Genomic DNA, 22,997 nt, shown 5'->3' with positions numbered 1-22,997 from the left:
AGGTCAAGCCGAATACATAAATCATCTGTGCTGTTACTCACGTGCAGTGTATACGTTAGCTCTGTTGATAAAACAAAATTGAATAAAATGACGCGCATATTATGCGATAATGGCTCTGAAAGAAGCTGGTGTACGAAGGCCCTTGCCAATTGCTTAAAATTAAAATCAATTAGAAAGGAAAAGTTGTCAGTGTCAGTTTTTCCTTTGGCTCAGCAAAGCCTACTGAGAAATTATACGAAGTAGTAGAATTAAAATTATCTAGTAGATACAACCCTAATCAGTGTATTGAAATTGAAGTGCTAGTGGCCGATACTATTACAGCGGCATCTGTTTCTGTTCCAAATGAAGAAGTACAAAATATTATGCAGTCCCGCGGATTAGTCTTAGCCGACTGCTGTGACAGTGATATCACCATTGAGATATTAATTGGAGCAGATGTGTTTTGGCAGATTATTGAAGCTTTAGCTTTCGAAAAAATAAACCAGGAAATTACTTGCGTGCCAATGATTTTAGGGTTTGCTTTACAAGGAAGTCAAGATGTTTACAAGCCAAATGTTAAGACTGCAGTTTCAGCGCATTTTTGTGTAACCGCTTCAGATGTTCAGATATTATGGGAGCTTGATGCTTTAGGAATTAAAGAAAAGGAAGAGTTAAATGTAGTTGATAAAGCGCTGATAGATGAATTTGAGAAAAATTTTAAATTCGTGAATGAGAGATATGAAACTGATTTATTATGGAAGTTTACGATGAATTAGGAAATAATTATTTTTTAGCTAAAAAGAGGTTTGATGAGTTAGTAAAGGATTTTTCTAAAAATGATTGGGTTACTAATGAGTATAAGGATATAATAAATGAACAAAAACAAAATGGAGTTGTGACGAGGTCACATTGAATTAATTATTTACTACGTTATGGCAATATTTAGATATTTGCATCAGATTCCTTTGGTGACAGTTTCATTTTTTCGCCAACTTGTGTTGTAAGGTGAGGAACAGATTTCATCAGACAACTGTTGTAAGCGGAAGAAAGTATTGCGTCAGACCAGGGGGGGCCCAAGAGCGATGCGCAGTGCAGGGAGAAAGTTATGCCACATACGCATGACGTCATGTGGGTGACAGCGTTAGTTCTTGGCGTTTGTTTATTTTCGTTGCATCAACAGTTTCATTTGATTTCTGTTGTTAATTTGCTATTATACCTAGGCGGAAGTGGCAAATTGTGCTATAGCTTTGTGTCAGAATTATACACGTTAATACGTTATATGGCGGAAAACACTCTTTACAACCAGATAAAATAACTATTTTTTTAATGAATTTATGTAGTTTTCATACATAACTGTGATGTAATTTTACATTTATTTTTCATTTTACTGCTATTTTACATTTAAATTGAAAAATTTCTCATTTTAAATCATTTTTTATCATAATCTTCATTTTGTGTATGAGACTTACATCGTAGTGAGATATTTAAACTCAATGTCATGTTTACCAATACTGAGTACCTGAATGATTAGTTAATAAATTCGCGTACCCAACTTCATTCACATGTTTTGGTTACTTTCTTTACATCCCAAACGTAATTCTATGTATTGAAGCAGCGTCTGGGTTAAGCTTTGCGAACTAAGTAAACTGATACATTCCTCACCGTGAGGAAAGAACAATTTCTCGACCACACTATGATGCAAACATCGAATGAGTGAGTGACATATTTCCTTCAGTGTTATTTAACTGATGCATACAGGTATGTGTGATGTAATTTAATTGATATAACTTACACATGCTTGATCCTGAAGGAAAACAAATCTATGTATAATGCTAGAATACAAATAGCGAAAGAGTAAGATATTCTGTTTAGTGTTATTTAACTGCTGCATATGTTTTAATTTTGATTCCATATAACTTGTTTTTAATTATAAGAGAAAGAAAAATAATTCAATATTGAACACATATTTCGAGTATAACAAAAGTATTTTAAGAAACAACCTGATAAAAATACATTAGTAATTAAAAATATTTAATTTGTGTACAGGCTGAATTGAAATTAAGATGTGGTGGTGTATTTAATTATGGCAAAGTACACTAGGGTTATCTGCGTAATAGGTGTGATGTCTTCGTGGAGGACTTTCTCAGGGACACTGGCTCGTATACACATTACGCATGTGGAAAACCACGAAAACACACATGCAGCCAGCCCGCTCGCGGGATTCGGACCGAACTACCAGTGTTCAGCGACTTTACCGCTCAGCCGCTGGTGGGCCGAAACTAAGATGTAGGGCAAGTTTATTATTATTATTATTGTGCGTATATGTGTAAGAAAATGTATTTTAATTGTTCCATTTTTAATGTATGGAAGGAAGAATAGGATGCCAATATCGAAGATTATTTACTATAGCAAATAATCACGTCAGGATAAATGTTATATAGAAATCTTGGCAGTGTAAGGGATTATAAGAGTACTTCTAGATTATACTGAAAATATACGCACTTCTGCTAAAATCTGAAGTGAATCAGTATGAAGTGACTTTTCACTTTATAATGAATGCGATAAGTATACTATTTAAATGTATAAATGACGGATATTAAGAAAGTTGTAGAATTTTATGGTATTTAAATATGAATTTGTTAAGTCAAATCTTTTTATATATACTTTTGCTTGAGATATGTAATTTAAACTGAAAATGACGATCATATATTTCTCATGGAATGTCAAAGTTCATTTGTATTAAAAAAAGTGCATGAGCAATGAAAATAAATAGAATAATACTTTTTGATTATGTTTTTACCATGGTCTTAGCAGTTATGCCATCATGTGTTCTGTTCAACAAGATTTATTTAGTGCAAACAATACTACGAAAAAATATTAAAAAATACCTTGTTTTACAATATTTATTTCCCTTAATTAACTTAAATATCGTTTTTCATTTTCTAATACTTTCCTTTACGAAAAGAATTTAATGTTTACAATTATTTTCAGCATTCGTACGAATTCTGTGCATAAAATAAACATTTTCTTTAACAAAATACTTAATCGGAAAGTATATACCCGGTATTTCCGGTGTATCTACCACATATAAAATGATCATTTTGCTTTAGTTTACATTTTTTCCATTACCAAAATCATGTAGCAGAGGCGTCGGCCGATGTTTCTTGTCTCCCGGGTGACGTCACTACCAGCAACCAATGGCACGCTTTTTCCGTTCCTGGCCTAACCTTAGTATATTAAAGAACCTTGGCGTCAGACAACTAGCGTCTTCACTTCTGTTTGCCTGGGTAGCTGAAGGTATTTTGCGATTGGTTGCCTTCTGACGCTGGATCTTTTTTCATCGCCATTCCGAGGATGGACGGCAAGAGTGACGGTCGCTCGTGTGACGAACTCCCGCCAACTCAGGGCAATTTGTGTCGATAATGAAATTATTGATCATGATATGTGTGAAACTAGGAATCAGGCTTCCCCTGTGCAATCTGCGTCGCCAGAAGACGAACGGATGGATATCTTGTAATCAAGTTCTACGACTTGAAACAGCAATTCGAGGCTATACAGCGCCAGAAAAATTTCATGAACCTCTGGACTTAAATGGATACGACCAGCTCGACTGGGCGGGTAAGTTACTTTTTCATAAGATAAATGATATTGCCAATGCTCTTGATGTACCGATTTTTCATCTTCCCTCGACCAGAGAGGGCTTTTTAAATATATTGGAGAGCGAGCGCTTAGCCAAGATGGCTGCCGCTCAATCCACAGAAGATCCTTGCGACCATGAGGCGTCCAAACCCACGCACGCGGTGCGGGGGAAACCAGTTCAGTCTACGTCATCGCGAAAGCGAAAAACGCAGACAATTGACTCTGACGGGTTTATCACCCCCGCGGCGCGTAAGCAAGGGAAGGCGCCGATTGTGGATCTAACAATAGATGATTTGGCTCAAATCATCTATTGTACTGTGCACCCATTTCTGCTATTCCAAATTCAAAATTAGTCAATAGCACAAAAAATGCTACTCCTAAAAAGGAGAGGACTGCTAATAAGTATGAACGAATCAAGAATTCAATTATTAATGATGATAAAAATGACGCTGAAATGAATAATGAAAGCACCACTGAGGGAGTTAATTCCGAGCAGGCACGGAACGTATCCCCCCCCACCGCAGCCTGAGATTCCGGCAATACATCTCAAAAGCAACAAGAACTGGAAGACACAAGTGTCTTTCATGAGAGAAATTGCCCCAAATTTACGGAGCATTCTGACTGGACCCTATCTCAAAATTTTTGTACAAACAGAGCTGGAGTTCAGGGAGATCACCCGCTGGATTGAAACAAGCCGGCATCCAGTTCAAAACTTTCGATCTCAAGCAGGACCGGCCAGTCAAAATTGTCATCAGAGGCCTCCCTGTTGAAACAGACGTCGGGGACATCAAAGAGGAAGTTGAGGCCATGGGATTTAAAGTGCATCGCATCGTTCGGCTTACTCAACCTGGCTCCAGACATCCAGTGCCACTTGTTTATTTACAAGTTATCTCTCAACCCTTCCTCGATCATCTGTTCGCTGTCACTGACATGTGGGGCACAGAGATCAGCATTGAGCGTTACCGCGGCCGCAAGTGCCCTACTCAGTGCTTTCGGTGCCAGGGCTTTTTCCATTCTTCGGAACTCTGCACCCTTCCAATCCGTTGTGTCAGATGCTCTGGACCCCATTGGGCACATGAGTGTACTAAAGGCTTAGACGTACCTGCCCCTTGCTGCAACTGCAGTGGAGATCATCCTGCATCATATAAATCTTGTCCCCGCTACCCAGGTAACAAATGGGCTCATGGCAAAAATTCCACGCCTAAGACTAGGGCAGCTGCACAGACAGCCCCCTGCAGGGTTCTTCTAAGCCCCCAGCAAATGCTGAGACAAGATGTCCCATGCATGCTCCCCCAAGCAACGTCAGTTCCCCATCTTATGCACAGATGATGAAGAACACCACCGAGCACGGATTAAAATCCACGAATCCAAGACTGCCAGCTGCAGAAGCCCCAGCAGTGTCAGCCACAGCAGAGTGTAGCAATGACTCCGACGATGTCTTTTCATCTACACTAAAATGCTTAATCGAAATCTCCCGCGACCCAGCGGTAGACAAGCATATTCTGCTTCTTGCCTTCAAAAAAGCAATGCCTAAACTCAGGCAAGCAGATGCTTTAATGAGGGCATTTTATATTTATGAAAGCTATGTTGAGCTTTCAACTTAATTCGGCATTTTTAGAACCATGTCTTCTGTTTTTCAGTGATGGACCTCTATTAACGGCCTAAAATTCAATTTTATGAATGACAGTTCAAATACCACCAGAGAACTGACCATTTGCACGTGGAATGCCAATGGATTGACATCTAAAATTCACGAAGTTCGTGATTTTGTACTAGAGCACGATATTGACGTGTTTTTAGTCCAAGAGACTCACCTTACCCCAGGGAATACTCCCAAAATTGGGAATTATGATATTTATTGTACTGACAGGGTGTCACAGGGCAGAAATCCCAGTGGTGGCACTTGTATCTATGTGAAGCGTTCGTTAAAGCACCACATGATACCGTCCCCTGATTTAAATTTTTTGGAAGCGACAATTATCAAAATTTTCCTTCAAAATTCCTCCCCGCTGACAATAGTCTCAGCTTATTTGCCTCCACAGTCAGCAGCACGTGGAAGGCCAGCTTTTCCTGTTAGTGATTTTGATAAACTTTTGAATGTTTCAAATCACCTAATTATTGCTGGTGATCTAAATTCACGCCATACCGCATGGTTATGTTCAAATAGGAACAGGTATGGTATTAGTCTAAATTCATGGTGCCAGAGTAACCATGTTCAGATCATAGCTCCTACCCTCCCGACTTTTTACCCTGTAAGAGGGTCCCCTGCAGTTCTTGATCTGGCTGCCTTTTATAATATATTTTTTCGGCATGAGATAAAAGTGATTCAGGAATTGGACTCTGATCACTAACCCGTTTTGATAACCCTATATATTCAAAATTAGAGGAGCAAGTCTCAACAAATTGGGACGATTTTAGATTTATTTTGGAAAAAACTTCACTCCCTCCCATCAAAATTTCCAGCAATTCGGGCTTTGACAGGCATATTAAAAGTTTGGAGTCTTTCCTTAAAGAAACGAGAGCTGCGGCTTCAAAACCACTTAAACACCCAGGTGCTAGGCTCCCACCTGAGACTAAATTCAAAATTAAGCAGCGGAACTACTTGCGAAGAATTTGGCAAAGGTCACGAGATCCCAATATCCGTGCCCAGTTTTGCAAGATACAGAACGAGATAAGGACTGAAATCCGCTTATTAAAACAAGCGGAGTGGAAAACATACATTGAGTCCCTAACGACTGCAGACAAATCAATTTGGCGCGCAGCCGCCCGATTATGCCAACATAAAACACTCATTCCGCCCCTTCAAACGGCCGATGGCGCACAGATGACCTACACAGACTCAGAAAAGGCTGATGTCATAGCTGACAGCCTTGCAACTCAATTCACACCAAATCACGACTCCTACTGTAACCGCCTGGTTACACAGGGGCGCATACAAGCACGGGTTAAAGATTTTTTAACACAACCCATCACAACTGAACTCAGACCAACGGACCCTACTGAAGTTATGGTTTTCATAGATAAATTGAAACCTAACAAGGCACCTGGCATAGATTCTATTTCGAATCGCATGATCAAAAACTTCCCTCCAATGTTTATCGTTTGGATCACGGTACTCATAAATTTAATGCTCAGGAGAAGCTATTTCCACGACTGTTGGAAAATTGCAGCAGTCGTCCCCATTCAAAAACCGGGACAAAATTTAAACTTACCCGTCAATTACAGACCCATAAGTCTGTTATCCTCTCTCTCAAAGATCTATGAATTTGTCTTACTTAATCGCCTGAATGAATTCTGTCGGGATCAAAATTTATTAATCACGGAACAATTCGGCTTTTGACCTAAACACTCCACAGTACACCAGTTACTCCGTGTAGTGGAATTCATTCATGAAGGCTTTCGTAAGCGAGAGAAAACTGGTATTGTCTATTTAGACGTTTCCAAAGCTTTTGACAGGACTTGGCATGACGGGATTATTTACAAGTTCATGCGGCTTGGTTTTTCGGCTCATCTCATTAAAATTATTAACTCGTACTTGACCGGACGCAGTTTCCGCGTGCGAGTTAACCACGAATTCTCCTCTCCCCGCCCAATCTATGCTGGTGTAGCTCAAGGTAGCCTCCTTGGACCTTCAATCTTTAACCTTTATGTAAATGATATTCCTAAGGCCCCAAATATCGATCTTGCATTATACGCAGACGATACAGCCATCATTTCACAACATTCCAACACCCTCCAGATAATCTCCCAATTGCAGAGTTACCTTTCGACCTTAGAACTCTGGCTCGGTCTGTATAAAATCAAAATTAATGTCGCAAAATGTGCTGCCACTATGTTCATCCGAAGAAATATCCCAAGTTTACCTAATTTAATGCTCTTCGGTGAACCCATTCCCTGGGTCTCTCCTTACAAATATCTAGGTGTTTTACTAGATTCAAAATTAACTTGGCAGCCTCACATTCGCAAAATCATAGCGGGTGCAACAGCTGTCAAAACCGCCCTACCCCCCTTTTAGCTATTAGTAGCGACCTGTCAGTAGATAACAAAATCTTGCTCTACAAATCTATGATTAGGCTTGTTCTTACGTATTCGTGTCCCATCTGGGGCCCATCTGCACTGGCTAACAGAAAACATGTTCAAATTTTTCAATCTAAAATGCTTCGGCAAATTTTACAAGCTCCGTGGCTCGTACGGAACGAAGAGATTCATAATGACCTCTAAATTATGCCCGTTAATCGCTATATACAGCGACTTTCGGAAAAATTTTTCAAAAATATTCAATGTGTTGCTAATCCTGTGCTTCATACGCTACCCGTATGTGATCCTGCTGTTGCTTCTTCCCGGAAAAGACCCAGAGCGGTTCTCAACCAGGAATATTCAGCTCTCCCATTTAAATGGGCTAGATATGAGCATACTGACAGCCACGTGAATAACTACCTCTCGTTCCTTAACTCCCCCCCCTCCCCCCGCCTCTAAAGTTCTTTAATGCACACAGCATTAACTCGAGGAACCCGCTATAACATTTCTTTAAAAAGAAACATCACAGTCAAGTAGGACTGATTTAAAATATTTTAACTTATCAATTGACTTAAACTGGAAAAGATTTTTTAATTACAGCTTCTTTCTTCCTTTAAAAAGGAACTTTCTTAGGCGCTTAACAACGTCATTTTTCGACTTTTAAATACCGCATTGAATAGCGGTCAAAAATGAAACTTCTCCCTCCCAGGTGATCACTGGCAGAACTACTTTTTCGACCTGTAAACAGGTTCCCCCCTCCCTTCCACCCCTGAAGAACGCGCATCGCAATTTCCCCTGCGTATCCTTCATCTGACGTATGCAAAACATAATTATCAAGGTTCAAGGAAACTTCACCTTTTATTTTTCTAGTCAAAATTTTTATGGCTGCCCCTATCTAAATTATTCTGGCCCTTTTTCGGTGCAAAATTAAGACCTTCTGAGTTTTTTGCCTTTTTTTGACTCAGTGTGAAGGCACTTACTCCAAGTCATTCGCCTTTTCAAAGTTTTTACCCTATTAAACAATCCCCTCTTTTTGATGATGTAATTTCTTTTGAAGATGTGGAGGTAAAGGCGTAATTGCCTATGAACTCCGTAACTTGCACTTCCTTGATCCTTTTTTCATTGGCGGCAAAACTTAACTGTGGAACTTTATAAAAGGCGGTATTTTTTGTCTACGAGGAGGCAGGAGAAGGAGGAGATTGTGAAGGTGCGAGGTGAAGATGCTGCATAGAGAAAGACAGTAAGAGTGGGGTAAAATGCAAACTTTTGGGAGTTTATCGTGCAAGCTTTCTTTGGTCTCCCAGTGTGTATGAAGAAAGAGAGTTTCTTTCTCTTTGAAGTTGTAGCTGCAAAATTTAAGCTAATCTCCTTTTCTCCCGGGCTTGGCATTTTCGCCCGGCATCCCGATGAAGAGTACCTGCATGTGTTTGAGCTGAAATACACCAAGTCTTCGAAGGGCTGTGTGGAAGAATTGATCTATCCTTTTTATTTGTTCTGAGTGAGGAGGCCTCATATCGTCATGTGACATACCGGATAAAAAAAAGGGATATCTCTTCAGTATTGTTAGTATCCAATAAAGCAAGAATTAAATCTGTTTTCACGTGTTTGTCACTCTCTCGTCACGGCGGGCTATAGACCTGGATCTTGTTCTGGGGTAAGTTGACACTATATCCCTGTTTATCATAACATGTGACATATACGTTTGCCACCACAACCAACGAAATAATCATTACCACACTTGGTGCCGCGCCCAACCGTTTCGTGTGCTGTGGCAATTACATTAACGTTGCATTGAACTGTATCTATTCTAAAACTGTATTTAAAGCAGTTGTATTTATGAATGTATTTAAAGTGAATATAGATTGTATTAATCACATGAATGATTCAAAGTCTAACTTAAGTCTTATGCTGCAGTGGTAAATTTGTTTGATATTAATTTTTTTCTTTGTATTATATATATGATTTATAGTATATACCTTTATTAGGCAAAAATTTGCATATTTATCATATGTGTCATTTCATAGAATGTTATTTTGTTTAATTGAGTATGCCTAAGACACGACAACAATCTCCTGAACAAATGGAAACTAAAACATTCACATTTAATATTGCATCATTTTCTGGTGATCCTGATACCATTCGCTGGTTCACTAGCCAGATTAAAGAATATAAAACTCTTAATAATTGGAATGATAAAGTTGCACTATTATATCTGAAAAGTAAACTTGTTGGTGCTGCACAGGGGAAATTTTCCGTAACCGGCCCTTGGCTATGTTTTGGCCGCCATCTTGGATTTCAAAAACGCGCCAAGAGGCGCGTTTTTGAAATCCAAGATGGCGGCCAAAATTGTTTTCCCTGTCCGAGGGAAATCGGACAGGGAAAACAACTCTGACCTACCAAACATGGAAAAAATAAGAAAACACGAACTTACCGAATTTATGGTGCCATCCTGAACGCTACTCATCGCTGTTCCTTCAGATATCATCCGCTAATTATCAGGATAACTGCAAATAATAAGAAAAACAAAATATATCTTTTTGCTGAGCACAAGTGTAAGAAATATTAAATGAAATTGCTTAAATTACATTAAAAACAACTGCTTAATGTTTTCAAATATGCGCTTTTCAGAACTGCAAGTTGTAAGAAAAAATATTTTTTTTTGCTGTGCACAATTTTTTTTTGCTGAGCACAAGTTTAAGAAATATTAAATGAAATTGTTTAAATTACATTAAATGCAACTGCTTAATGTTTTCAAATATGCGATTTGCTGAACTGCAAATTATAATAAAAACAAAATATAATATTTTTTTTGCTGAGCAAAAGTTTAAGAAATAATAAATGAAATTGCTTAAATTACATTAAATACAACTGTTTAATGTTTTCAAATATACGATTTGCAGAAATCAGCTTTAAAAAATACAATTTCATGCTTTAAAACTAAGAAATATCTATCATGAAATCAATCAAGAAACCTACTCTTTTATAAATACATGAACTATTTTTATAAATCTAGAAATACTTGAAAATGCTTAAAACATACAGTAAAAGCAAAAAAAAAATTCTCAGTATCGTAAATAAGGGATAAATTAAGTAATCATGTTAAACTAAGAATTTACTTTATTCTCGTTAGAATCCTCTAACAATATATGAAATTAAAGTTAATTTATATCATAATATATATTAAATAATAATATAAAAATATTAAATTGTATTAATAACAAATTAGTACTTACTTTGTACACGAGACATCCTTTCCGCGCGACGTGACAATTTTGGTGCCGAAAGTTACGGTTACTAGTTACGGTTGCAGTGAACGATGAACTCGGATCGTTAAGTTAATAATTTTGGCAAAATTTATTAAGAAGTTCTGCAAGTTCTTGTAAATAGAATTATTGAAATTAGAACTGCTATTTATTGCCAATAAACGAATATAAATTGTTACATAGTATAATTTTTCTTATATTCCTACTCTTATGTTTATTCACAATCTACATTTGATTATATTTAAGGCCTTGTTTTTACAGTTCAGAATGTATAATTAATAATACTGCTTTCTAATTTGATTAAAATAAAATACAGTAAGTTATTTCAAGCAGAATGGTATAGGTTATTTCGCTGCAAACAATTATACTAAATATACTTATTTATGGGTATTTGAGAATTTAGCGCCGAGCAGTTATTAATCTTCCATGATGCTCTTCTGTCTGCCTATTTGCAATTCTAAATTACATTTTTGGAAAGAAAATTTAATATAATATTATTAATATAAAAAGTATCTCTAAGCGAAGTGTTATTTCGCTGCTACACTATGTCTTCTGTCTGTCATTGTAGCTGTTAATGTCTACTTTGTCTGTCTGTCTGTCTCAATTAAATTAATAGCCAAAAAACTTGAATGATTTATTACTTAATTTATACGAATCATAATAGAACTATTTCCCTAAGCTGAATTCTGATAAATTAGCTCAGGGGCAGGATGAAATTCAAAGATCGTTGTATCTCTTTTTCATTCAATGCCTCTCAAGAAGATTTTCTGCTTAACAGATTTTAAATATTCCGATGTCATGTATTGGACTCAACTAGCATGCCTTAGTTTCTGACCAAATGTAATAACATCTGACTTCTAAATAAGTGAATTCATAATAATTCACCTGTTTTTCATTAATGTATAGGTACTTTCTAATTAACGCAGACCAACTTAGGAAAGAAATGATTCTTTTGAGTACCTTACTTTCAAAACATCCTGGGCCGCGTATTTTGTCTGTAATCTTTTTGCATAGAAGATGTGCATACATCTCGGTTATTTTTTTTTTTTTTTTTTTTTTTTTTTTTATTATTCTCCATGCACATAACTATCTGTTTAGTCTTAAAAAAAAAAAAAAAAAAAAAAAAAGAGAGAGAGAGAATTGAACAATCTCAGCACCAGAATCAATCCTAAAATGTTAGGCCAAAAAGAGCTGCATGATGCCTTTAAGCGACCCACATTACTCTGTATATATACGCTAAGAAAGCTAAATGCAGGATTTTGCAAAAGATGATGAAAATTGCAGTATATGGTACATCACTATGCTAAAAGTCCCAAGACATCATAATCTGGGGGTCGATGCTACCTGCATATTTGGGCTGACAATTGAACACTTTTTAGCAATATTCTAGGTGCAAATGTTGCACATAAATGTTTTTTGGTGTGTTGCCTCATCGATACTTTTATGCAGCATTGTGATAGAGTGTAGATAATCAGAAAATACCATTTATTAATTTTTTACTTCTCTACGTGCAGTTTATTTAATTTTAAAACTTAAACTATGTGATGCTTGATGATCGTAATTTTCTCCCAAATGATTCTTTTGATTGCAACTTTTATATTTACTAATGATTACAACTTTATCATCAATTTCAAATTATTATTTCTAGTCAAAAAAATTGCTAACACTGCCAGCAGAAGAAACTGGTATGATTATGTTACCACATAAACATTACCTTTCGCCATATTTGAAGAGTGGAATCGCCTAAAACTTCGTGACTCGAACATCTTTTTAAAGCCTTAAGGCGGGTGAAACCCTGAATAATGCCTCAGTGTGGGATCCGAGAACCTGCAGTAATTACAATGCTGTTCGTATTGACGCTTTTAAATCTGCATTCATGAGTACATTTCTGTACACAAAAAGAAGTTTTATTAAAAAATTTTATATGCCTTTATATACTCTATCATTAGAGATTGAGGTATTGTGTGCTGTAAGTCTCGTCAAGAGATTTATTATATAGAAGTATACACTAGAGTACCACCAACTCAACATTTTGTGTAACTTGGTTTTTAAACACTAAATTATTGCTGATAGTTATTACATTTTAAAATAATGTGATTTATTAATAACAAAAATGTAATAATTTCTAACATTGCAGACAGTATAAATACATTTCAATCATTGTATTGTTGTAATTTACAGGACTTATGAATATCCTTATGTTTTTCTGTTCTATTCAACGTTTTGTTATGATATGCTATTTCAGCAGTTTTTGTTGTTTTCTCTTTCTGACACTATTATTTGAAACCTGAAGAAAGTCAGGTGGACACTGCTGATTGCCATTCTCATTTCTTTCTGATGCTAATGGTCATTAACAGCAAATATGATAGACTAGCGGGCAAGCCCGCCAGTTATATATGTCTATTCATAAGTTGTAAATTCACTGGATATTGGCAATTTGACCAATGTTTCAATTTGATGCAAACAGGCTAACTGCATGGGTGTTTTCATGGTTTTCGCTGTGTGTGTAACATGGATACGAGCCAATTTCTCTTATAAATTCCTCCTCAAAGGCATCCTTTCTCTTAGGCATATAGCCCTAGCATGCTGTGCCATAATCAAGTAAACTGAACAAAAGGCATCAGCATAAGGCTTGCTCAAAGTTCAGGGATGTGCTCTACTACAAGTCCAATTCTTCTAGGCAGAGTTTCATCCAGTTTTAGAAGTGTTTCTATGCAAGTGAAAATGATGAATGAGAAGAAAAGAAAACAAATCAACATGACAATGCAAATGACATTGATGCCTTAAGAGACTGGACAAAGAGGAAAGTATTAACAAAATTGCCATGGATTAAGATGCTGTATGAAATACAAGTTGTGAATAGCCCATTCCTTCTTATTAATCCATTCAAATCAATATTTTTTGTAACTCATCACCCTGTCAGTCCACATTAAATTCAGTTTACAGGATTCGATTATTTAACTGTTCCGAATTATTTATTTTATTTGCCAACTTTGTAATTGTAGATTGCAGATTACTTTTGATTGCTTATTAAGTGAAGGTACCATTTTGGAACAATTTTAGAACAGAACGTAAAAATTAAAAGGAATCTAACAGTTGACCTCTGCAAAGGCATTCAGAAACCAGAACCATTCCTAGCGGGGGTGCAGCGCGTAAAAGTAGAAAGGCGCTTGGACTATTGCCATAGCACGCCTCAATATTTTTAATTCATTGTAAGTACTTGTCATATGTAAGTACTTTTTATACCAATTTATCATACTTGGTGAGTATGAAATAAAAAATTTTATTTATCATTGAACACTTTTTTTTTTTAATTTGGGGGTGGCAATCTTAGGAAAGTACGCGAACAGCCAATGACCTAAAAACAGCCCTGTCAGAAACTATATAAATTTGTAAAGGATGTGGATACCATTATTATATTATAAATTGTAGCTGGGTATCTTTCCCAATATATTCTTATGGTGGCTCGTTCTTTACTGTCATTTATCCATTACATGAGGTGCATGTCTGCCAACTCAGTGTTTATAAAATGGTGATCACACAAGAACTGGTACTTTCAGCATGGTATTGCAAACTTTGATCAGGAAGCTCCATTGAGAAACTTGACAAAGAAAAGTGATTTTTATTTATGTCATAAATAAAAAGCATATACATAATTATATGTAAAATTATAAAGAAAGACACTATATCCATTTATTTTATTGTAAAACAAGGCTGAGTGGGAATAATCCTTATTAATAGGATTAATAAGTTGTATATTTTGTCTATTTCACTATTCTCCCATCATTAGTGGCAAGTCACATTTCTGTAATTTATTTTTAAAAAAACAATAAAACTTGGATATTTTTGTTTAAAAAATTTGTGATACTCTCTATATTAGATACGGATATAAATAAATATATACAGTTTCCACCCAAAAAATAGAGGCACACTTAAATAGCATCTGCATATTGGTTTTTAACTGGAATTATGTTTATGATACATGGTATGGTATTATCTCCATATATAGAGATAGTCTCATAGCATGTAAGCAAAATCACTCTGAGAGACCTTCATAAATACTGAGTTGTGCAGGAAATTGGTTTTGCTAAAGGTGTTCATTAAGAAATTAAAATGACATACGTTGCAATCCCCATGGACATATTGACCCATACTGTTCAAGCAATTGCTTGTACTAAGTAACTGACTGCGAATAGCCATCACTCTGATTCTTTTAGCACTCTAAGTAACTGTACAAGTGCAGGAAGGTTGTATTAAATCTAACTTATGTTTAATATGTATCTCCTACTTAGCTATAATATTTATGTTTCTATTAATCTATTATAAGTTTTGATAAACAGATATATCAAATCATAATTTCATGCTATTGAAAAGAAGAATTTGATACATGTAATCAACTTAAGAGAAAAGCATATATTGAATTTGATAAATGTAATCAATTAAAAGAAAAGTATACATTAAGTAAGACCGTGTTCAAAAGAAAAGCTTTTTCTATATTTTCCCCCCTTCATAATATTTTGCTCTAAGTATGTTAAAAGAAAATATTTTTCTATAATTTTTATTCGTAATATTTTCCTCTAAGTAAATTGCTGTTAGCAATACGTATAGTTGATTTAATTTTTGATGTTCGATTTTTCTCCCCCTTGTGTAAGATATACACAGTCCAGTCACATTAATGTGACCATCTGTCAAAAGCCAGAATAACCACCTTTCGCAGAGCGGACTGCTGCGAGACGTGCAGGAAGAGAGTCACATAGGTCCCTGAAGGTGTTCTCTGGGATGTTGAGCCAAGCCGACTCTAATGCCGTGGCCAGCTGCGCTAGATTACGCGGTTGAGGATCCATGGCACGAACAACTCGATTGAGATGGTCCCACAGATGCTCGATTGGGTTTAAGTCAGGTGAGTTTGCTGGCCAGGGGAGGACGGTAAACTCATCCTGGTGCTCTTCGAACCACGCACGTACACTGGCAGCTGTATGGCACCTCGCATTGTCCTGCTGGAAGATGCCATCATCCTGACGAAAAACAATGCGCATGTAGGGGTGAACATGGTCCGCAAGGACAGATGCATACTTGTATTGATCCATTGTGCCTTCCACAATGATCAGTGAATCTAGAGAATGCCAGGAAAACATTCCCCAGACCATAATGCTCCCGCCTCCAGCTTGGACCGTTCCGGCAATGGTTGCAGGGTGGTTCCTTTCAGAGGTTTCACGCCTTATACGCCAACGTCCATCTGTCCGATTGAGCATAAAACGCGATTCATCCGAAAACGCAACCTGTCGCCACTCAGTGGACGTCCAGCTGCTGTACTGGCGTGCAAATTCTAGCCTTCGCTGTCGATGAACAGCAGTCAGCATAGGTGCACGAACCAGGCGTCTGCTTCGGAGGCCCAGACGCAGCAATGTTCGCTGAATAGTACTTTGGGAGACACTTTTGGTAGCCCCTTGGTTCATTTTGGTGGTCAGTTGCTCAACGGTAGCCCGTCTATCTGCCCGAACGCATCTCCGCAACCGTCGTTCGCCTCTGTCATCTATGGCCCGTGGTGCACCACATTTGCCACGTCGCTGATTTTGGACAGTCCCATTTTGCCATGCACGGTACACTTTTACCACGGCGGCACGCGAACAGTTCACAAACTCAGCCGTTTCGGAAATGCTTCCACCCTTGGCCCGAAAGCCAATGATCATGCCCTTTTGGAAGTCGGATAAATCGCTTCGTTTCTGCATTACGCCAACGATTGAAATGTTTTCCGAAGCCCTCACACACCCTTTATATACGCTCAACTGCACTGTGCTGCCACCTGCCTTCTGTGATTGGTTATTTAACTCTGATATGGAAAGTACGTGGTGGTCACATTAATGTGACTGGACTGTGTATATGTATGTGTATATATGTAAGATATATGTATATAAGATTCATTGATTGTGTTTCTTTTCACATTACTCCACTCCTGTATTTGAAGCCAAGGATCAGTTTGTGGACTTAGAGGGTGGGGGAAGGTGATTTTAGTAAATGTCATTGGCATCTACTCAAACATTCAAACATCTGCAATGTTGTTTTAAATTATTCAATATCTTATGGCTTCTAATTTTCAAACACATTTAGAAATTACTTAGTTCTATGTTTGCATTCTTTTATGAAATTCCAGTTGGCTCTAGATGAGAGAAACTGTATTTTAATGCTTTAGCAAGCTTAACTGCTTTAACGTACCATCCAAAAAATAGAGACACACTTAAATAGCTGTCAATTATATATTTTGCGTTTTACCATAATATATGTTAGTGTCTTTTACTTTATAATGGTCTGTATGTATGTATGTATATTTGATAATGCATTAAGCATATATATATTCAGAGAATCATTTACAGTTGTGTTTACAACTAAAGGTATGCAGGTATTATATGTAACTTTTAGGAAATGCAAACTATAATGTAATTTTTAAAATTTTGCAGTAATCTTCAAAGATTTTGTGTATACTTTGATTTTAGGAAAATTCTACTCATTATTTTAGCATAAAATTGTAATGATTTAATTTTTGGAAATCTTTCAAATCACTGAAGCAGTTTTTTCTTATTTCGTGTCCATTTTCTTTCTGAGCAAATGTAAAACGTTTATTTACGTTAGTTGTAATTTTGCTGTGTAGACCTTTATGTACTGATGCATTTTACATCAGCCTTTTTTCAATGATTCCTTTTCCACATCACCATTGAGGTAGGAATCCAGAAGCGTTTTTTTTATAGAGGTATCGCCAGGAGCCCTAATCCTCTGTCTTAAACATTTTTCAAACAAACACATATCTATTTGAAATCAATCAATACATAAAAGAAGAAAACTACTTACTTACCTATGAGATGAAGTGATGCCTATGTGATGCCGATTCCAAAGTCCATTTTGCACAGCAGAGCTATTTTATTCTGTAAAATGCTAAAAGAGTGAACTTTACATAATGCATATTAATAACGATAAAATAAAATACAAACTAATAATGATTTGCGAAACACGGCAAGAATTATCTTCCTATTCGAAAAAAGTAATTCTGTCATCCAGCCAAGGGCGCTTTGCTGCTGGCATCAAATGCTCTATTTCTTCCGACTCGGGAGTAGGTGTGTCAGAATACTTCAACTCAAGCCTTTGATTTATGCCGCATCCAAAGTCCACTTGAACAGCAGAGATGTTTTATTCTGAAAAAAGCAAAAAGAGTCAAATTTACATAATGCATGTCAATAATGATAAACTAAAATATGAACAAATAATGATTTGTCAAATACCCCAAGAATCGTTTTCCTGTTACAGAAATGTATTTCTCTCATCCAGCCGAGGGCGCTTTGCTGCTGGCATCAAACGCTCTATTTCTTCCGACTCGGGAGTAGGTGTGTCAGAATACTTCAACTCGAGCCTTTGATTTATGCCGCGTCCAAAGTCCACTTTAACAGCAGACATGTTTTATTCTGAAAAGAGCAAAAAGAGTCAAATTTACATTATGCATGTCAATAACGATAAACTAAAATATGAACAAATAATGATTTGTCAAATACCCCAAGAATCGTTTTCCTGTTACAGAAATGTAATTCTCTCATCCAGCCGAGGGTGCTTTGCTGCTGGCATCAAATGCTCTATTTCTTCCGACTCGGGAGTAGGTGTGTCAGAATACTTCAACTCGAGCCTTTGATTTATGCCGCGTCCAAAGTCCACTTGAACAGCAGAGATGTTTTATTTTGAAAAAAGCAAAAAGAGTCAAATTTACATAATGCATGTCAATAACGATAAACTAAAATATGAACAAATAATGATTTGTCAAATACCCCAAGAATCGTTTTCCTGTTACAGAAATGTAATTCTCTCATCCAGCCGAGGGCGCTTTGCTGCTGGCATCAAATGCTCTATTTCTTCCGACTCGGGAGTAGGTGTGTCAGAATATTTCAACTCGAGCCTTTGATTTATGCCGCGTCCAAAGTCCACTTTAACAGCAGACATGTTTTATTTTGAAAAAAGCAAAAAGAGTCAAATTTACATAATGCATGTCAATAACGATAAACTAAAATATGAACAAATAATGATTTGTCAAATACCCCAAGAATCGTTTTCCTGTTACAGAAATGTAATTCTCTCATCCAGCCGAGGGCGCTTTGCTGCTGGCATCAAATGCTCTATTTCTTCCGACTCGGGAGTAGGTGTGTCAGAATACTTCAACTTGAGCCTTTGATTTATGCCGCGTCCAAAGTCCACTTTAACAGCAGACATGTTTTATTCTGAAAAAAGCAAAAAGAGTCAAATTTACATTATGCATGTCAATAACGATAAACTAAAATATGAACAAATAATGATTTGTCAAATACCCCAAGAATCGTTTTCCTGTTACAGAAATGTAATTCTCTCATCCAGCCGAGGGCGCTTTGCTGCTGGCATCAAATGCTCTATTTCTTTCGACTCGGGAGTAGGTGTGTCAGAATACTTCAACTCGAGCCTTTGATTTATGCCGCGTCCAAAGTCCACTTTAACAGCAGACATGTTTTATTCTGAAAAAAGCAAAAAGAGTCAAATTTACATAATGCATGTCAATAACGATAAACTAAAATATGAACAAATAATGATTTGTCAAATACCCCAAGAATCGTTTTCCTGTTCAAGAAATGTAATTCTCTCATCCAGCCGAGGGCGCTTTGTTACTGGCATTAAATGCTCTATTCCTTCCGACTCGGGAGTAGGTGGGTCAAAATACTTCAGCTCGAGCCCTTTTTTTCCATACCCCGGAAAAACTGCTACGATGTCTTCAATAAATTTCAAAATTTTTTGTCCTTTGTTTGGTATTTTATCCAACCTTGTTCGACGATAGTAATGCAATGCCATAAATTGCGTCAACATTTCCTCGGAACTTCTGTTGGTGACATTTTTTTTGAAAATTCTGTTCTCTCCCTCTAATGGGTTTATGGTGTTTGTTTTGTCATCAGCAGCTACATATTCTCCTGTAAAGAAATATATGTATAAATTAAATAACAAATGGGGTTTTAATTTTTCCTACTTAATTTAATTTTTCAATCTAAACCGTTACCTTTACTGTGATTCGTAGTTTTATGCTGTGCATTTTTGAACATTTTATGGACATCTTTATACTGGGCAGCTGAATCCGTGCATATAATTTTTGTGTCCGGATGGACAAATTTTTTTATATATGGCCATAAATCTGATTTTTTTTTCCATTCACCTAAAATAAAAATAGATATTGCTTAAATCAAACATTTTTAAATGTGCTTATACATTTAAGCTAAAACTTTAATATGAATTATTAAAAATTAAGATTTTGCCTGCCTGAAAAAAAAGCCCTTCCTTATCCTCGCGGCAATATATGCCAAGGACCGTTCTGGTCATACTTTTTGTAACACGGCCTCTATTATATTTTCTTTTCGTTAAAAAAGTTTCATCCAGAAGAATCGTCTTTTCAGGTCCTCCTAATTTCTCGCTGTGGTGGGAGGATTATATTTCGCAGACTTCTCTGCAATAGGACATGAAGTCTGTAATTGTCTCTGTAGAAACAGATGGTAGTCCTTGTTCCTTACGCCACGCATCTAAATTCCATTTTATAAAAGTGAAATTCATATTTAATGCAAAATAGAAAATTATTAACAATGCCTCTCGAATAGCTATTTTAGTGCCCTGAAAAAATGTATTCGCTGTGGGTCTGACTGTTCCCGAGCAATTCTGCTTATTTCTGTTTGAGCAGACGAAGCGCCAGCCCAATTTCGATTCCTTTCTTTTATTCTTAACTGTAACAGATTGACATTTTGGGCACAGCGGTGCTTCATTCTCTGCAGGCAGCATGCCAACTTTTGTTGCAAAATTTATAGCATCTTCCTCTGTCGCTATCCAAGTGTGCCCAGTTACGAAAGAAAAATTTTTAAATTTTTCGATAAAAGCAGAATCCATGCTGAAATAAAAGCAAACAATTAAGTAACACAATAATATTGAAATAGATGACAGCAAAAACAGCAAAAAGCAAAAACAGCAAAAGTTTTGTCTAAAAAATGTTAGAATGAACTAACTGCTGAACAGAACTGCTTATCTGTTAAAGGAACTTTTATATGCTCTCAGTTAATAAAACAGCTAATAAACAACCTCTGCTAGAAGCAGGAGGATTGGCTATCTACTCTGGGGGGCTGGTGTCTACATTTTGACGTCATTTTTCATTTGGTTCCCTATAGGACGAACTGGCTCAGTTGAAGGTCGTTTCTTATCTCTTTCAACCATAAGCGGTTGCAATTAAACTTAAGCACCTTTTTGTTCTTTTGTTTAGTTTGTTTTATGTTTTTGTGTTTTCAACAAAAAGTTTTATACTTATTAGAACATTAGTTTATAAAACATATGTTCAAAATTTTAATGTATTTTAAATTAAAAATTTTAAACCAAATAAATAACTATTTTAATTAAAGATTTAAAATGCTCCTTGCGATCCAATTTTACAATATTTTTTCCTAATTTTTCCGTAAACTTAGTTATGAAGACTTACTTTTAAGTAACTTAAATGTTATAACTAACTTAAAGGAAGACTTTTTTCCTTTAAGCTAGTTATAAAGTTTTTGTATGTCCATTATTGAATATTATGGATCAGAAATTTTAAAAAAGGATTTTTGAGAACTTAAACCCAGCTTTCGGAAAAATGTCACCTTTTGTTAAACATTATCACAAGTTTAAACTTCTTAATAGACTCAAATCCAAAAATGCATACACTGATTTATTGTAACTTATGAAAGATAGTTTCTTTCGAATATCATTCATTTTTAACTCAAAGTGAGAGGCATGGAGCATTTCGAAAGATACGAACTGCGAAAGAATTTTTTTTGAAAAAACCGAATTTAAGGTTTTTCTTCAAACTTACCTTATAAGTGCCATGAGAAACAGCAAATTAACTTTAAATGTGAATTTGGAAACAATAGATATCATTTTCATATCATTTCATTATTTTTAATCTCATAATATTAAATATGACAAAAAGAAACGTATTGCAAATTGCTATGTGATTCGAAGTTTAATGCGTGTAGCATTTACATAAACAAAGTTAAATTCATTAATAGTTGTCAGTACTGACATTTGTAGCCTTCTTTTTAGAAATGAACACTTCTTTGGAGCAAATATAAATTATCAGTAAATAACTGTTGAAATAATTTTTTTTACATTTTCTCCAAAATTTAAAAGGCAAAGTTTACGTTGTTTACACATTTTAAATGCTTGTAACTTCTTTAAAAATTATAATATTTGAACTCAATGAAAATGATATCAAAAACTTCAAATGTTGAATTACCTATCCCGGTCAGTTTTTGTCATACGGGAGTCAAACTTCTAATTTATTTTTTCATAAGGACTATAAAACTTTAAGTATAGGAACCGGGAGACCGCAGGAAAAGTTCAGTTTCGTTATTTGACGAAAATTATTATTATTATTTAAGTTGACATAGCCAAAATATTTTTCATCATTTAAATCCCTTCTGTGATGGGGAGATATGACTCCGACCAAGGATTGCAAAAATAAAAGGCTGGTTATATTTTAAATTTCCGATCAATGCCAATGATTACATGTTTTTAATTTTTCCTTTTACAATTGAAATTTTGTTCTTCATGATGAATTAATTCCAGTCCCCGATAAAACATTATTAACATTTTACTTTCAAGTTACTTCAAAACATCTTTCAAAATATAACTTACCAGTATGGATTCACTCTTTTAAAATAATTCTACTTTAATTAAACTTAGGAGATAATATAATCAATTAATCAATATTGTTTAGGAAATAAATTATTATTAACTAACTTTGCAGCAATTGCGCAAGTAGTAGTAACTTGTTTTCGCACTGAATGAATTTAAGATGATACAACATTATATATATATATACACATATATGCTCTGCCAGTTGGAATGAAGAAGACAAGTGCATAAAAGGATATTACAGCCCCATGCACAAAATTTTAACACTCTGCGACTAATCGTTTTGAGTTATGCGATATATGTATATACATGTATACATAGGTACTTGCGAACATACAGCTGTCAAGAGCAATTCCTTTTTGAATCCCTTTCAAACCCATTTTACAATCCCTTTTGTAAAAA

General features: G+C 35.9%; 1 long non-coding RNA gene across 3 annotated transcripts in view; it reads left to right on the top strand.

Annotated features, from left to right (window-relative positions):
- The first annotated feature begins 3,208 nt into the window (after positions 1 to 3,208).
- The window catches only part of LOC118198150 (uncharacterized), a 66,588-nt gene continuing 46,799 nt past the window's right edge, over positions 3,209 to 22,997 (top strand). Inside the window, exon 1 of one of the 3 annotated variants that reach the window (XR_015041732.1) lies at positions 3,209 to 3,597. This is a non-coding gene — a long non-coding RNA (uncharacterized LOC118198150). The remainder of the gene's footprint in view (positions 3,598 to 22,997) is intronic. The other 2 variants (XR_015041734.1, XR_015041733.1) reach the window with 2 other exon arrangements.

This window comes from Stegodyphus dumicola, chromosome 6, assembly GCF_044657685.1.
Source record: "Stegodyphus dumicola isolate Sdum_Otavi_A_Nest chromosome 6, ASM4465768v1".
NCBI classification, from domain to species: Eukaryota; Metazoa; Arthropoda; class Arachnida; order Araneae; family Eresidae; genus Stegodyphus; species Stegodyphus dumicola.
This window is presented reverse-complemented; position numbering and strand designations above follow the sequence as displayed.